Source organism: Mizuhopecten yessoensis, unplaced genomic scaffold (assembly GCF_002113885.1).
Source record: "Mizuhopecten yessoensis strain PY_sf001 unplaced genomic scaffold, ASM211388v2 scaffold10967, whole genome shotgun sequence".
In the NCBI taxonomy this organism is placed as follows: Eukaryota; Metazoa; Mollusca; class Bivalvia; order Pectinida; family Pectinidae; genus Mizuhopecten; species Mizuhopecten yessoensis.
This window is the reverse complement of record NW_018408811.1, coordinates 227,483-246,723: the sequence shown is the minus strand read 5'-3', so window position 1 is coordinate 246,723 and position 19,241 is coordinate 227,483. Positions and strand designations below refer to the sequence as shown.

Genomic DNA, 19,241 nt, shown 5'->3' with positions numbered 1-19,241 from the left:
ATGGTTTAAAGTGAGAATTGTTCAGGCTAACAAAAGAACAGGAATAATAACAGAAACCTTATTTAAGCGGGAAAATGGTTAGTTGAGTAATTTTGATAAATAAGCGACATATAAAATATATTTTATATATTTTTCAGATAGCCCTGTCGGATCGTTACCCAAAAAAGTTCCGAGTCTAGCAGCGTATTGAAGAAGGAAGGCAAGCAGTAAAACAAGAAATCACAACTTGTACAATGAATAAAAGTTTTAATGATGTAGGTAAATGTACCATGTGAGGTCTGTTATATTCTGCGAGAAAGCATCTTCTTAATTCCTTAAAGTTTCAGTTAAAACCACTATGGACTTAAGATTCAAAGACAGTTTGGAAATGGACTACCTTAAACAAAGCTTCAGGGTCTGTACTCAACAAGCTGGTATCATGCTCAAACTCAGATTTTACGCTCAAGCCAAATCTCTTGTTCCGATTATTAATTAATAAAATATCCAATCTTGTCAATGATTTTGGAGAATGTTGGAGAGACTAAAAGCCATATAATATTTTTAGAATTTGCTCTTGTGTCCTATGATATATGAAAGTTAAAAGAATGTTGGTTTGAGGACAAAATCCATACTGGAGCATGAGAACAGTTTCCTAAATACGAGTCCGGACGGCATGTAAAAGGACAACTGTCAAATAAACGTTTATATTATATAAAAACATGAAAAAATTGAGTGGTTTTAAAACACATGATTTTATAATCCTATTCATAAATTGTCTATGTTTTATTATCATATGCACTTGGAGTAAAAAGGAGAGTGCCAGTCAGATAGTGTAGCAGTGCAGGCAGTAGTGAGCAGGGCCATAATAAGTGTATTTCACTCAAACTCGCTGTATTTTGAAGATACTAGTTGATAGTAGAAATTCTAAAAGTAATGTGATTATAACTTTTATAAAAACAGAAGTTATTTTAAGGCTTGAAATACACCTCTGGTCCCTGCAACATCACTGGCCCAGTAGGTTTGCTGTCGGGAATTATTTTCAAGACATTTGGAAGTACTTTTTACTATAAACGAGGGGAGCCAATTTCATGTTCCAGTGTTCTACATAGACTAAGCTTAATGGACATGTAGGATAATATTGCTTTTATTAATCCTACTTGTATGATAGAGTGCTAGACATTAGAGAAACAGTCACCCGAAAGCAGTGGTAAAAACATGGCTAGTACTAGAATTTACTAGTAAAGCTTGTATATATCTCTGTAGTACCTCATCATATACAATTGTTTTATCACATCTCTACTGCAAAACATCTACAGGAAAATGTTGCAAAATGAAACAGTTGCACAGACATGGCATTCCTTGTTCATCTTTGGCAGAAACTTCAATGTCTTTTTACTGCAAAACAACAAATAATCTTGTGAAAGGTATTTGTATAAGACTTCCCTGTTCGTGAAAGGTTTTCTCATGCCATTTGTTTAACGGTACTGTTCAGCATACATAGACTTAAAGTAGTATAGACATGTTCAAACATTACACAAACCCAGTTCTAGGTGGAAATGGATTCTTGAGAGATAACAGATTGTTGACTTTGTTGATTTTTAAGCGATACATAATGTCTGGTTATCATCTATTGCCTGTTTTTATTGTTCAAACCAATCAAACCTACTTTAATTGCTTACAATGTTCAGTATGATATACTTAAATATAACAGGTCGAAATCAATGGGTACAAAGCTGCTTTTCTTCTTATATAACCAAAACAAAACAAAACATTGTGACGAATATCGTGGTATAGTTACCAAGTATGTTAAGGATAAAGAAAAACCTGGTAGCATAAGTACCAAGTGTGTGTAAGCATGCGTGTATTTGTGGTATTACACTCTCTGATAGCTAGTAGCTAGTGAGAACGCGTGCGACTATCATATTATTGCACTCTGTATATGCAAGCAAGTGTGCAGGTGCGTGCGGATATGGTGGTATATGTGTGTGAAGGCGTGGTATTGTATTCTACCTAATTATCTAGTTTGTAAACCCGAAAATATAACGTAGAAATGTACACTACTGATGAAGCTAATGTATAGAAACGTTAGCTTATCATGACAATGAGTAAAGACGTAATAGAACAAAGCGACAAAGTACTGTACATAAATCACGTGACTATGATGTCATTATTAGAGTGTGTCATTTATCAGGATGATGTCTCACGTCATCAGAATCGCCCACTGTATAATTAAACCATCCGACCACTTTTTCTCCCTCCGTTTCAACCACAGACTGTCCTCGCGCGGAATGTGGAACACGTGTTCGCCTTGCCGCAATGACTGACAGCAGCGCCGCAGTAACTGTGTTGCGGACCTGTTTTGACGTCTCTCAGCCAATCAAAACGGTTGTTACAGCCTCACCATGGGTAGATCTGTTGACACAGGACAGTGTCGCGGATCCATTACACCTTTGTGGGGCCGGCCCGTGTTGTTTGTTGATTTAGCGGTATGCGGTTTGTTATGTGGGTTGTGGGGGTTGTCAGACAGACCTGTGTGGGGCCCCTTATTTGGGGCCTGTCCTGGATAGGGACCGGCGTCCAGGACAGCTCCAAGTCGGGATCGCCATGTTTTCTGTCTGGGCTGGATCTTCTGCCTGGTTAGCTTTGTTGCACACACACACATATTCATAATATTTAAACGTTACCCAGCTTCAATTTGTCAAAGCAAATATTCCTTGAATAGCCGCCAGGCTACGAAGTAATGAAACAACTATTTAATTTTTAGTAAGTTTTACATTTACTTATAGTATATATATTGAGAGATGCAGCTAATTTGCTGACGTGATGATTTGTTTCATCACAGGTAATTCATGTATAGTCTACTATCAGAAAATGAGTTGAGAAAGTATTTTTCAGGGAATAGAAAAGCGCGTAAAAATACATTTATGTTTTATTCTACTTACAATGACATATGCCTGTGCATTTCGCAGTGGTTGCGAAATTTCATATTTACTGACTTCTACCATGTTTGGATAAATACAATATATAATTCCAATACTGTTGTTGTCATATTTCTTTTAATTTCTTGTAATTGACAAAGGCCGCTTCGGTGTGAGTAAATTATTTTTCTAACATTTTCTATACCTCAGTGTCTACAATACCTCAGTGTCTACAATACCTCAGTGTCTACAATACCTCAGTGCCTTTACCTCAGTGTCTACAATACCTCAGTGTCTACAATACATCAGTGTCTTTACCTCAGTGTCTACAATACCTCAGTGTCTACAATACCTCAGTGTCTACAATACCTCAGTGCCTTTACCTCAGTGTCTATACCTCAGTGTCTACAGTACCTCAGTGTCTACAATACATCAGTGTCTACAATACCTCAGTGCCTACAAACCTCAGTGCCTATACCTCAGTGTCTATACCTCAGTGTCTATACCTCAGTGACTACAATACCTCAGTGTCTATACCTCAGTGTCTATTTCTCAGTGTCTACAATACCTCAGTGTCTACAATACATCAGTGTCTACAATCCCTCAGTGCCTACAAACCTCAGTGCCTATACCTCAGTGTCTATACCGCAGTGTCTACAATACCTCAGTGTCTACAATACATCAGTGTCTACAACACCTCAGTGCCTACAAACCTCAGTGCCTATACCTCAGTGTCTATACCTCAGTGTCTATAATACCTCAGTGTCTACAATACCTCAGTGTCTTTTCCTCAGTGTCTACAATACCTCAGTGTCTATACCTCAGTGTCTATTTCTCAGTGTCTACAATACCTCAGTGTCTACAATACCTCAGCGTCTATACCTCAGTGTCTACAATACCTCAGTGACTATACCTCAGTGTCTACAATACCTCAGTGTATATACCTCAGTGTCTATACCTCAGTGTCTACAATGCCTCAGTGTCTACAATACCTCAGTGTCTATACATCAGTGTCTACAATACCTCAGTGTCTATACCTCAGTGGCTACAATACCTCAGTGCCTATACCTCAGTGTCTATACCTCAGTGTCTATCCCTCAGTGTCTATACCTCAGTGTCTACCATTCCTCAGTGTCTATACCTCAGTGTCTACAATACCTCAGCGTCTATACCTCAGTGTCTACAATACCTCAGTGACTATACCTCAGTGTCTATACCTCAGTGTCTACAGTACCTCAGTTTCTACAATACATCAGTGTCTACAATACCTCAGTGCCTACAAACCTCAGTGCCTATACCTCAGTGTCTATACCTCAGTGTCTACAATACCTCAGTGTCTACAATACCTTAGTGTCTATACCTCAGTGCCTATACCTTAGTGTCTACAATACCTCAGTGCATATACCTCAGTGCCTTTAATTCGTGTAGGGCATAAGAAAGTCCACAATATGCTGTATCCAATTGTGGGTTCTAACCCGACAAGCTTTATTTACTGTCGACATACTTGTACTGCTTTATAGTAGACGAAACGTGTAGTTAATGTGTAACATTGCTCAATACCAAGAATTGTATTCTGAATATTCTGATTTATCTGAATACTTCCCCGAGAGCTGGGTTTTGCCAATCTCACTCATATGTTGTGGCTGTACATGAGGCCTATGGAGGTTTCGGACCTAAACTGGAGACAGGATGTTGTGGACTTTCTTCGTCCATTCTTGACTCTCTCTTCTGAAGCGGATAATGATTATTTTGCTATCATTTCTTGGCTGAATGTGTTACACGAAGTGCGCATAGCTATAGTATGATGAGATTTTTGGTCTTTATTGTAATATAATATACAATGTGCTGAGTGTCCCCCTCTAGGATTGGACTTATAGCATTGTCCCTTACCGTGAAGGTATGACAGTGAAATCTCAACTGGAGAGTGATATTTGTGATTGTCACACCCGTGCCTGGTTCAAGGGCTGGATTTCTCTGTTTCCTTCATCGCAGACGATGATTGATTCTTTTCTTCCAATAACATCAATGATATATGTTTTAGAAACGATGGTGATCAGCATATGTCTTCTCCTCTGATTTACACAGGTTTGTTAGTTGTTGCCTGATGCCATCATGTTATTGACTTTGCTGTTACGATGCACACCTGCAACCTCCCCCTGTGAAGGATAGAAAAAAAGAAAATTCAACACCGACAACAATCATGAATACGTCTACCCAGGGCAACCGTATCTCTGTTCCACAGTAGTACATCCAGACACCTTTATTTCCTAAAAAGGAAGTACAATATCAATGTTCAATATCCTGTCGGCTGACGTTCTGATATGTGACATCTTCAAACTGTCGTTTTGATCTACCACTAGCACAGTCTCAATGTGCTATCTTGTTGTAACGTGTGCCAAATGATTATTTAGATTAAACAAAGAAGTAGAAACAACAATGTCAATGTATGTTGGTACAGGAGACATTGAAATTCTACCATTGTTTTTTTTTTATTAACGTATTCTATCCCTGTATATCCGTGACGTCAGGATTACAGTTTGTACTTTTAAAGTAAAACAAAAGGTCCATCCATCCGCAATGGCAATCAGCTAGGTAAAGACATTGTACAGATTTATGTTTAAAAATCCATTTTGATATATACACTCGGCTAGAACACAGTCGCCACTCTACTTAACACGTGCTGTCCAGAGGCGTTTAAAAATGGATTTACACTTAAATAGCACGTCGCCAGATTTGAATCGAAGGGGAGATAATCTGTAAAGTTTACAGATGTCGGTTCGGGTTCAAGGTCATATCGGCAATTTCATGCTTGGCTTTCTGGATTATTTACATGCGTATTGTTTATAAAACTAAACTGGGTAATATTATAACTTTATCAATAAATGATTTTATGTGTAGATATAATTCATAAATAGAGTTTATGAAACTAAACACGAGTTGTTTTATCAATGGATAGAAGTAACGGCGTTTCCTTTTATATATTGTTATCGGTTATATTTACCTTTCGGTAAAAAATGCGAAGTGAAAATGTAATAGTATAAGAGTGACTATAGCGCGGCTATGATAATATTAATAGCTGTGTAAGCTGATACGTGATCAGATAAGCTGGGTAAGATACACGATGGATGGTTTAGTAGGGACACTACTACTAATGGCAAACAACCATCTACTGCTGTGGTTTATTTGTGACGATTTATCAACGATTAGCTCGTGTTTCCTCTGAGTTCGATATTTCTGTCGCTATGTTGAAATTTCTTTGTGCGCTATCAAACTGTATTATATACAGGAGGGAAAATTGAATACATGTGTAATCAAGTTAATACTGCTAGACGATTGTATAATATAGTGGTCATGAAAACCGACTCTACCATAGACGAGCAAATTTCTTCTGAATTTCTGCATATTGACGGTTATCACGAACCTATGTTATGGAGGGAAAACTTGTTAATTTCAATGGTGCTTTGGAGGTCAAATGACCTTTCATATGACCTTGAACAGATAGATGACTAGGTCACGTGGATTCTAGTGGATTTTGCTGAACAGTATATGATTCTATTTTCTAATCATGGACCTAAACATTCCATTCTGCCTTTTTGAAACAATGTGCATGGATTTATAGACAGAACTCTTGTCGACTACTGACAGACAAACGTATTATACATGGTTTAAAAGATGCAACTGTTAAACTATAGCAGATTTTATGATCTCCTCGGCAAACGTTCTTTATCCTTGGTCAAGTTGATGGTCGGTACTAATGATTATTCCAATAAGTGTTCCTTTTGGTTTCGTTGTCATTGTCCCAGTCCTCTCTTTGGGGACCTGGCATAACTTATTTTTTACAGAAGACGCTTACACCTGAGGAACTCCTGGTCGTAATCCCTTTGTACGATTTAGCGTCTCTTCACTCTGTCTATATCCTGCTGAAATTTTATCGATTTTTAACTCCAATTGCGGTTTTGTTCACACCAGTTTATTCTTACTTTCTAGAAAATATCACCTTATATACTACTCACCTGTGACCTCGATGCTGATTTGTTGACTATTTATCTGAGGAAAGAGTACTCAAAAGTCTGATAAACGAACTAACTCGTATCGGTCTTACCAGGTTCAGTCTCCTTCATTATGTCTTTTACGTCAGAAACTTTAACTTGTGTAGGTAGTGACAGTATTTTTCCGGAGTCTACCGATATTATTGTACATTAGGTGAGGCTTTGATATGGATGGTAGAAAGCTACAGCAAGCATGGTGTGCTTTTCATTAATAATGGTATATATAATACAGATCTAGAATATCTCTCTCACTTGGTGTACATCAGCAAGCCTTTAAACTTACTGCTGGGAAAGTTTCAACGAGTCGTTTAGGATATATTCAAAACTATTTTTAATTACGCTGGTATTATACCCACTCTTAGTTTACCATTTGTTAGCTTTGGAGGAAAGAAAGCATGCATATTCCTGTTCTGTGTTATATATAAGGCTTTTGATAGTTTCTGGCATAGCGGGTTAATTATTGACAGGAAATCAAATGAAATATGTGGTGAGATTTTGAGTTGGTTTACATACAATGTACTACTTGTCCTATAGACAACAGCAAGTATTTATAACTCTTTCTCATACGGGTATTATCCAAGTAGGGGTTCCCCAGAGTTCTATGTTTTATCGCTTCTATTTTTAGTATACATTAATGACATATCTGATGATTTCATCTCTAGAGTTTTTGTTGACGATACATCTTTCTTACGCATGTCCGCATCTTACCGTGAACTGGACATTGGAGAATAAATTGTTAGTTGTGTTTTATGTCAGCAATGCATCTCTACAACAAAACATTACAAAGAGATATTAAATTGTTGCGAAATATTGAATTTCAGGGATGGACATTTTGTGGACAAAGCTGAAGATAAATGGGGATCATATGAGCGGCTGTCATGAAGAAAGTAAATGTTCTTGGAAGCCTTTCATTTCAAAATATATTTGTTCTTCAGATCTTGGAAACAACTGAATTGGTGAACAGGGAAAGCCTATGAGCGCCACCTCCTGACAGTAATAAACAGTTTACGCACAGCATATTGTAGTAATGATAACATATATGTTTATATCAAAAAAAATCTATTGATAATTGCATGTCATTATTATGTTTTGAAAATTGATGATAAATAAACTAGACTATGTAAATAACAGCCAGATGGAGCTGGTGGGACAGCACCTAGTAACCGCACACTTCTGTACTGGTATTATTCCACACAACAAAGTCATGTGATAATAGATATACAAATAAGTGTAATCTAGTAAAAGCGTCCAGTATATTTACTGAACCTCTGAATCATCTCCAGAATGCGTGTATTCGTATTGATATCGAGTCTTTCACATCCATAAAACATTTCAGAGTACTTCATTGAATAGTATTGTTAAGAGCAGAAATAGAGTTCATGAGGATTTGCCTTTGATTAGCATACAGAGAACAGTGGAGGAAGAAGTGATCATAATCCTCAACAGGAGAACTACATGAGCAGGCAGGGGTATCATTTAGGTGAGATTCAAATAGATCTGAATTCAGATTGCTGTCACAGTTTCTTAGAAGCCTTTAATATATGCTCAAAAGAGACGCCTTTTAAACATAGATAACTTTCAATTACATTTATTGAATTATGCAAATAAATGTTTAATTAAGTGAAATGCTAGAAATAAGATACCAACGTGAAGCTGATGGTATGATTACCGATATTCCCTCTGTTGCTTGTATGTGTTTTTGTGCATCTAGGTTAGAAATGCATGCAGACATCAGAAAAAAAGACGGAAACTGCAGCTTTTGTTCAAAATTTTAAAACTTTAAAGCTTTCTACATTTAAATCAGATTCTATCAAACACAGTGTACACAAATGTCCTTAGATATTCCCTTTAAAATAGTCATGATTTACAATACTATTCAGTACATTTTCATATTCCCAGACTCCTTCGCTGTGCTACTGTATTGAAAGGTCGTCAGCCACTAAATGTGATTAAAGCAAACCACCTTACAAAGAATATATTAAAACAGAAGCTTGAATTGTTTCAAAATGTTACATGGCTTTACATTAACTATTAACTAATTGCTATCTGGTAATCAAGGTCTGTCTATAGAAATAATAATTAACGGAGTAAAAATACAAACATTGGAAGGTTTTATGCTTAATCTTTCTTAAATTTTAATTGTGAGACTGTTTGTGTTTGTTTGTCTTACTTTTGTCTTTATTGTGAAATTATTGATGATGATAATAATATTCTGACAAGTTGTGTCCTTTTTTGTAGATATAATATATAGATATTGATAGAGAGTGCGAATGGTACGGGTTGTTCAAATCTTAAGTGAAATATGTAGTGTTCAGTAGCTTTGTTTGGCGGCGGTTCGCGTCCATTTCTGAGGTGCCTGACGCTTTTGGTCAACAGCAGGGCGCTATTACGTAAATGGAATAAAAGAAGATAGTAGATTTGAATTGGTATTAACAGCCTTGTCGTGAACTGTACATACAAAGTAGAACCACGCTATTAACAGCAATACATGTATATACTGACTACACAATCTGCTCAACATCTCTGTTCATAAAACACACATAACAATTTTCCTTCTCTGTTGCACAATCTCGTTTCTTCTAAGTATCCTCATTGTGACGGTTAGGTAGAAAAACAAAACATTTTTTATGGTTTATTTTAGGATAGGATAGACAGACAATGATTTAAAGGAGAGACAAACACAAGGTAGTACAGGGTGATAGTGACAGGGTAGGATAGACAGACAAGGATTTAAAGAAGAGACAAACACAAGGTAGTACAAGGTGATAGTGACAGGGTAGGATAGACAGACAAGGATTTAAAGGAGAGACAAACACAAGGTAGTACAGGGTGATAGTGACAGGGTAGGATAGACAGACAAGGATTTAAAGGAGAGACAAACACAAGGTAGTACAGGGTGATAGTGACAGGGTAGGATAGACAGACAAGGATTTAAAGGAGAGACAAACACAAGGTAGTACAGGGTGATAGTGACAGGGTAGGATAGACAGACAAGGATTTAAAGGAGAGACAAACACAAGGTAGTACAGGGTGATAGTGACAGGGTAGGATAGACAGACAAGGATTTAAAGGAGAGACAAACACAAGGTAGTACAGGGTGATAGTGACAGGGTAGGATAGACAGACAAGGATTTAAAGGAGAGACAAACACAAGGTAGTACAGGGTGATAGTGACAGGGTAGGATAGACAGACAAGGATTTAAAGGAGAGACAAACACAAGGTAGTACAGGGTGATAGTGACAGGGTAGGATAGACAGACAAGGATTTAAAGGAGAGACAAACACAAGGTAGTACAGGGTGATAGTGACAGGGTAGGATAGACAGACAAGGATTTAAAGGAGAGACAAACACAAGGTAGTACAGGGTGATAGTGACAGGGTAGGATAGACAGACAAGGATTTAAAGGAGAGACAAACACAAGGTAGTACAGGGTGATAGTGACAGGGTAGGATAGACAGACAAGGATTTAAAGGAGAGACAAACACAAGGTAGTACAGGGTGATAGTGACAGGGTAGGATAGACAGACAAGGATTTAAAGGAGAGACAAACACAAGGTAGTACAGGGTGATAGTGACAGGGTAGGATAGACAGACAAGGATTTAAAGGAGAGACAAACACAAGGTAGTACAGGGTGATAGTGACAGGGTAGGATAGACAGACAAGGATTTAAAGGAGAGACAAACACAAGGTAGTACAGGGTGATAGTGACAGGGTAGGATAGACAGACAAGGATTTAAAGGAGAGACAAACACAAGGTAGTACAGGGTGATAGTGACAGGGTAGGATAGACAGACAAGGATTTAAAGGAGAGACAAACACAAGGTAGTACAGGGTGATAGTGACAGGGTAGGATAGACAGACAAGGATTTAAAGGAGAGACAAACACAAGGTAGTACAGGGTGATAGTGACAGGGTAGGATAGACAGACAAGGATTTAAAGGAGAGACAAACACAAGGTAGTACAGGGTGATAGTGACAGGGTAGGATAGACAGACAAGGATTTAAAGGAGAGACAAACACAAGGTAGTACAGGGTGATAGTGACAGGGTAGGATAGACAGACAAGGATTTAAAGGAGAGACAAACACAAGGTAGTACAGGGTGATAGTGACAGGGTAGGATAGACAGACAAGGATTTAAAGGAGAGACAAACACAAGGTAGTACAGGGTGATAGTGACAGGGTAGGATAGACAGACAAGGATTTAAAGGAGAGACAAACACAAGGTAGTACAGGGTGATAGTGACAGGGTAGGATAGACAGACAAGGATTTAAAGGAGAGACAAACACAAGGTAGTACAGGGTGATAGTGACAGGGTAGGATAGACAGACAAGGATTTAAAGGAGAGACAAACACAAGGTAGTACAGGGTGATAGTGACAGGGTAGGATAGACAGACAAGGATTTAAAGGAGAGACAAACACAAGGTAGTACAGGGTGATAGTGACAGGGTAGGATAGACAGACAAGGATTTAAAGGAGAGACAAACACAAGGTAGTACAGGGTGATAGTGACAGGGTAGGATAGACAGACAAGGATTTAAAGGAGAGACAAACACAAGGTAGTACAGGGTGATAGTGACAGGGTAGGATAGACAGACAAGGATTTAAAGGAGAGACAAACACAAGGTAGTACAGGGTGATAGTGACAGGGTAGGATAGACAGACAAGGATTTAAAGGAGAGACAAACACAAGGTAGTACAGGGTGATAGTGACAGGGTAGGATAGACAGACAAGGATTTAAAGGAGAGACAAACACAAGGTAGTACAGGGTGATAGTGACAGGGTAGGATAGACAGACAAGGATTTAAAGGAGAGACAAACACAAGGTAGTACAGGGTGATAGTGACAGGGTAGGATAGACAGACAAGGATTTAAAGGAGAGACAAACACAAGGTAGTACAGGGTGATAGTGACAGGGTAGGATAGACAGACAAGGATTTAAAGGAGAGACAAACACAAGGTAGTACAGGGTGATAGTGACAGGGTAGGATAGACAGACAAGGATTTAAAGGAGAGACAAACACAAGGTAGTACAGGGTGATAGTGACAGGGTAGGATAGACAGACAAGGATTTAAAGGAGAGACAAACACAAGGTAGTACAGGGTGATAGTGACAGGGTAGGATAGACAGACAAGGATTTAAAGGAGAGACAAACACAAGGTAGTACAGGGTGATAGTGACAGGGTAGGATAGACAGACAAGGATTTAAAGGAGAGACAAACACAAGGTAGTACAGGGTGATAGTGACAGGGTAGGATAGACAGACAAGGATTTAAAGGAGAGACAAACACAAGGTAGTACAGGGTGATAGTGACAGGGTAGGATAGACAGACAAGGATTTAAAGGAGAGACAAACACAAGGTAGTACAGGGTGATAGTGACAGGGTAGGATAGACAGACAAGGATTTAAAGGAGAGACAAACACAAGGTAGTACAGGGTGATAGTGACAGGGTAGGATAGACAGACAAGGATTTAAAGGAGAGACAAACACAAGGTAGTACAGGGTGATAGTGACAGGGTAGGATAGACAGACAAGGATTTAAAGGAGAGACAAACACAAGGTAGTACAGGGTGATAGTGACAGGGTAGGATAGACAGACAAGGATTTAAAGGAGAGACAAACACAAGGTAGTACAGGGTGATAGTGACAGGGTAGGATAGACAGACAAGGATTTAAAGGAGAGACAAACACAAGGTAGTACAGGGTGATAGTGACAGGGTAGGATAGACAGACAAGGATTTAAAGGAGAGACAAACACAAGGTAGTACAGGGTGATAGTGACAGGGTAGGATAGACAGACAAGGATTTAAAGGAGAGACAAACACAAGGTACACATGTAGTACAGGGTGATAGTGACAGGGTAGGATAGACAGACAATGATTTAAAGGAGACACAAACACAGATGCATCTGTTCATTCGAGATTATATCTAAAATCTATTATTTTCACGAATAATAAATTTGTACTGTTTGTAATATATTTTCGTTTTCAGATAAATCAAATCATCATTTTCAAAAAAAAGCATACATAGATTGGCTATAGAAAAGCAATAAAGCTTTATAAATAAATCATCTCTTAATTTACTAAACAGAGGACGTTCCGTCATGTAATAAATAATTTACGTTTTCATACAGGTCACTACAGATTTCCGATGGGTGAGTCGGTCAAAATGTTCAAGGTACACATGTTACTATCATCATGTAAGTCAACACAAATGTATCTTAGAGTAATAAGTAGACAATTGAGACGAATGGGTCCGTATTTTATGTAGAAAGGGTTGGGGACTTATAGATGTACAGTATTCATCTATTCAATTCGCTGGTTCCTACAATTTTCCAAATGGTTATTCCAAAGTCTTATGGTTGTTGGTATAACAAATGATATATCGGTTTATTGCTAATTCTTGGTAAATACATATTAATTTGGTTTGACGATGTGTGTTTGTTTTACAACCGTTTTATGAAATAATTGTACGTGACGGGTGGGTGCATACTTTGATATGTTACGTTGCACGAGTGAAAACTGTGATAAATATTTAGCTTGTGAGTGAAATATATATAGCAGTCATTCATGAATTTCAGATTTCTTTGTGAAATCATGGGTTTCCGAGAATTCTGTTATTGTTTACAGTAATCCTGCTCGCTGAGTGGTTGGTTTAATGTTTAATAACAAAAAGCTGTTATTTGTCACAGTAGAAATAACCATATTTTTCATTGGTATTGTATAAAAACAAACCTACTAACGTCATTTTCAAATATGATACCATAACTGGTGACGTCATAATTATAACATTGTCTGACAGATACCGTAGCTGTTGGCTGTTCCCGTCATTGAAAATCTACATCGTAATTGATAAAAAAAGGATTTGTCACAATCAACATAATATAGTTTAACGTTTATACGTATGTAGACTAAAGAATTAGATAACATTTTGTATACAATAATATATATAAAATGACGGTGCACCTTACAAAAACCAACCACATCTAGTATGTCCGGTATCTTCTTATCCTGGATGACCGAAGAATGTATGGTCAAATGGATGACAGAAGAATGTATGGTCAAATGGATGACAGATGTATTTTACTACATGCATTGTTTGATGGTGATATGTAACAACGTGTAGTTGTGTTTCTCTATTTTATATACATGTACATTGCAGTCTGTAAAACCTGTAACGAATAGTCAATATAATTAATATTATAAGATGACAATGCAAGGTTACACGGTAAGTTGTCGTGTTCCATGTTGTGGTTGTCACAGGTACGCCACTGTTGGGCCGTAACCCTTTACACAGCTATACTGTTAATCGTGTTTAGTGTGTAACCGATCGTACGTACAGGTCACAGGATCGTGTCCCCACTTACCCGCACCGCTTCCCACCTTAACGAGCTGCTAATTAGATTTACCGACACCCAACCTCCCTAATTAGTACCAAATTAAGCCTACCCACGTGCGTATGGACATACACTTCCCCGGGGTGTTATTGTAAAGTCGACAGCTTGGGAGTAGGGGTGGGGCTGGGTGTCGCGGGCCGGGGAGGAGGGGTGTCATAATCAGGTAACTGTGATTGTAGCTCCCTTGGGAGCTGAATAAGGAGCCTGATTGTTATACACGGGGCGATAGATTAGTGGCAAGTGTTCTTTACATACCCAATTATAGATATACACTCGATTACTTACGGGTTAGCAGTCTCTACTCAACCAATCAAAAGTCAATGATTCTAGTTGTTTGTATATTTGTGTGGAAATTACCGTCGTTTGTTGTTATAGTAACAAATGTATTTAATCAGTAACGATTAGTACAACGATTGTATACAAAGTTAAGTACTCGATTAAGAAGAAAAAAGACAGAATGACAATGAGAGAGAATGTAGAATGGCTTATCAGGCTGCTGTCTCTCAGTGACAACTCTCCTCGTCTTTCTTACACACCCCTTAATAAAGGTTATACTATATGAATGTGCTCTTGTTATTTAACCAGTCTTACATTTGTACGTAAATATTAGTACCTTGCTGGTATCTGATGTATTTTGTGTTTTATCTACTGTACATAGCGTTGTTTACATGTACATTTACATGTCTATATTATTGGTTTTTCGTAGACATATTGCAGACTAGAAGAAAGACTAACTCTGTCTAATTAAATTATTTTCTTTAATTTATTATTACTAAAGAACGAGAGACAGATTGAATGCGTGTTCAGTTATGTATTTATTATCCATGTATTATGGCCCTACGAGTGTGTGTGTATAGTGTCGTATGTGTCTGAGAGCTGTACACTTCTGAAATTAAAATCAATAAAATATCCAACCCTAAGACGTGTTTGCGTTACCTCAACAACATTAATCCTAACCATGAAACCCAACATGCCAGGAATACAGCCATGGAACCTCAGCCAATGAAAATATATATTATTTACTGTCGGTTATATATAACTTCCAAAACCAACTACCGCTATCTGTCATTCCGGAACACTATCGATCGGCCGTTTTATAACTTGTCAGAATGTTTTAGCAGACACTATATAAAATGTCCTGATTCGGACCTCCCCTAATGCCAGCTTGAATGTGAGGATATGACACTTTATAAAAGGTCGTGAACCATGTTGTTAGACATGGATGTAAAACCAACCGGCATGTCTGTTTATAAAACATGATACAGGGAAACAATGTTTAAAAATAAATTTCAGAAAAATAACTTAAAATCAATATTTATTTGTGTGGTTGAAAATGCGTTTCCATCGACCAGAGACAAGTCAAAGGAGAAGGAACCACTGAGACTGCTCTGCTTAGAAATAGTAACAACATATAACGCGTGCTGAGGAAATATGGTTACATTATGTTAACCAGTATATACTTGGGTAGGATATTGTATATTAAAGTTTATCATTTGTAGTATATGTAATGAATTTTACGGAAATTCGCGGCCATTCTTTTAGTAAAGGAGTAAATTTGTAAAAAATCGTAGTTTTTGTGTAAAACAGTGCGGTCTCACAATTCAGTGAGAAACATGTTGAGTTAAACTTTTTATTCAATTGAAATTCTGGGAAATAAAATCGTGTCTGAGACGTGGTAGATAATATATGTACATTTGTTGTCCTTATGTTCCGATCACGTGACCCTTAACAATCACATGTAGAAACTTTTAATCTAATTGGTTGATGATTGACTTAGTTTAGTACCGATTAAACAATTATCAAATTGGCGAGATTAGTACAATTACTAAAATCAATAAGTCACGACTCCACACGTCACTCATAACCATGGTGTGTGTGTTTCTGTGTCATTTCACTAATGTAAACAACATTTCTATGATATATTTGATTATCCTATTATTGAAATTAAGATAATTGAATTTGATATTGATGATAAGGTTCTCGTTGAAACAGGAGATGGGTCGGCTGATATACGGGTATTTACAAGTGTGTAAAACTCTATTTCAGGGTGGATTTTCCCACGGTTCACGTTCATCAGCAGAAGAAATTAATAGCTACGAGCAAAGATAAATTGATATTATCATATCAGTTTTTCATAAATGATGTCCTCAATAGCTGCATGCCTCACCATGTTATGCGCGTAATATAGTTAAATATATCACTCATTAGAACTAATGATTCGGATCGTCTTAATGAAGGTGTTCATTAATACAAGTTTATAAACATGTTCATATACAATAGCTACTATAATTACAGAATGATCATGCATACACATGAACGGACCATAAAGATACACCGGTGCACAGAGTTGAAGATGGTGACACACTTATATGAGCTTGGAGTTTGGTCAATAAAGTAGGATGTATGAAGTTATTAAAAAAAATCTAAAAAGTCTTAATAATTGCATATCAATTGAAAGTAAGCTCGATCGTTTTCCTTGTTTTAATGAAGATCAATCATCGTTTATTTATTATGCTTCTAATTATATCACAACAGTTGTCTGATACATCTCTTTTTGGGAAGATTTTTTTTTAATTGTGTAATATACATTAGCAAAAGAACAACTTTCACGCCTCCCTTTTATCGTGTGTTTTATCAGGCATTTCATCGTTTTGTTTTGAGCACAGTTTATCCTGTATTGTTGCCTTTAGTTATCGTGTATTTCGTGCTATTTTTATCATATGTTTATCGTTTATTTTAACGCTTATTCTATCTTCTATTTATTCGTGTAGATTCTCTGACGGTAACTATGTTGAACTCAATAACATTTAAGCTATAACCTTAGTCTTAATGATCACTAAAATTAAGTGATTGGTCATTTACTTTGATACCGGTGTCGCTCGTGTACAGATGAGGATATACATACCCAATGGTCAGCCTTCAAAGTCATGTATGTGTTAAAAACGAGGCTTTATCTACATAATAACTAACCGGCAAGGTCATTCGCTTGCTTAAAACGAGGTTTTTACTATATAATAACTAGCCGGCAAGAACAATCTCTTTTCTAAAACCGGCGAGATTGTACATATCTCACGACTACCTGTCAAGGTCACTCGCTTGTCTAAACTTTCACTTGTCTAAAACTACAGATATCACAGAAAATATATATATAATCAATAACTAGAAATTGAAATGGAGTCTGGAAGCTGATATGATGTGTTTAAGCCTCTCAGAACACTTTTTATCAGCAGTAATACCAGAAAGCCTGGCCATTCTATATTGCAGTAGTTATTTGTATATTTTCATTGTAATGGATATTTGACCTCCTCTTCCCCATATCTTATAATACTAGCGGATATCATGGACATTTTTTTCGTAACTTTTGTTAATCCATATTGAACGAAACAATATACACATCTACAAAATCTACATAAGACATCTTCATACAACATCTTCATACAATAAATGCATACACAATTTACAGACCATTTCTTCATACAATAAATGCATACACGATTTACAGGCACTATCTTCATACAATAAATACATACACAATTTACAGACACTAACTTCATTCAATAAATGAATACACAATTTACAGACACTATCTGCATACAATAAATACATACACAATTTACAGACAATATCTTCATACAATAAATGCATACACAATTTACAGACAATATCTTGATACGATAAATGCATACACAATTTACAGACAATATCTTGATACGATAAATACATACACAATTTACAGACAATATCTTGATACGATAAATACATACACAATTTACAGACAATTTCTTCATACGATAAATACATACACAATTTACAAACAATTTCTTCATACAATAAACTAATACACAATTTACAGATAAAATCTTCATACAATAAATACATACACAATTTACAGACAAAATCTTCATACAATAAATGCATACACAATTTACAGACAATATCTTGATACAATAAATTAATACACAATTTACAGACAATGTCTTCATACAATAAATACAAACACAATTTACAGACAATATCTTGATACGATTTATGTATACACAATTTACAAACAATATCTTCATACAATAATTTAATACACAATTTACAGACAACGTCTTCATACAATAAATACATACACAATTTACAGACAATATCTTCATACAATAAATACAAACACAATTTACAGACAATATCTTCATACAATAAATACATACACAATTTACAGACAATATCTTCATACAATAAATGCATACACAATTTGCAGACAATATCTTCATACAATAAATTAATACACAATTTATAGACAATATCTTCATACAATAAATGCATACACGATTTACAGACAGTATATTCATACAATATCAACTATCAATCAATTTCTTCATATAGTGCATACAGAAAAAAAAATATACATAAAATATACATACAAGTTTTTACGCATAATACTATGCTTACAATATCTGCATACCAAATATACATAAAATATCTAGTTTTTAATAGCAAATCGTCCTACATGTCGTTATAACGGTTCTTTGAGGTTGTTTAATTACTACGACTAGAAAATAATAAAAACGGGTGTTGAGTTTTAACTACTGTTTGCTGTCAATGAGAGAATCCGTTTACTATGTGAGGATACGTTATCAATTACTATACTGTATAGTATTTACTAACATAAAAGGTACACATATTGATCGGCGACAATTAAATATGACAGCGAGGTGAGATGTTAGTTTAAAATGTAGATGTGCATGCCACACTTTATTCGATGCACTAACACGTAAGTACGCGATACTTCATCGTTGCCATGTTTACCAACTTTCTTTAGCGATGACGTTGACATATTCGATGAAAACGACGCTGTGCTTTTTTCTGCTTGTAAAGAAAATTCATGGTACAGTTATTTATAATAATACA

General features: G+C 36.5%; 1 long non-coding RNA gene across 1 annotated transcript in view; it reads left to right on the top strand.

Annotated features, from left to right (window-relative positions):
* LOC110464145 overlaps positions 1-8,090 on the top strand; it is a 41,415-nt gene extending 33,325 nt beyond the window's left edge. Inside the window, exons 2-3 of the long non-coding RNA XR_002464473.1 lie at positions 138-254; positions 7,768-8,090. This is a non-coding gene — a long non-coding RNA (uncharacterized LOC110464145). The remainder of the gene's footprint in view (positions 1-137; positions 255-7,767) is intronic.
* Positions 8,091-19,241: the final 11,151 nt, after the last annotated feature.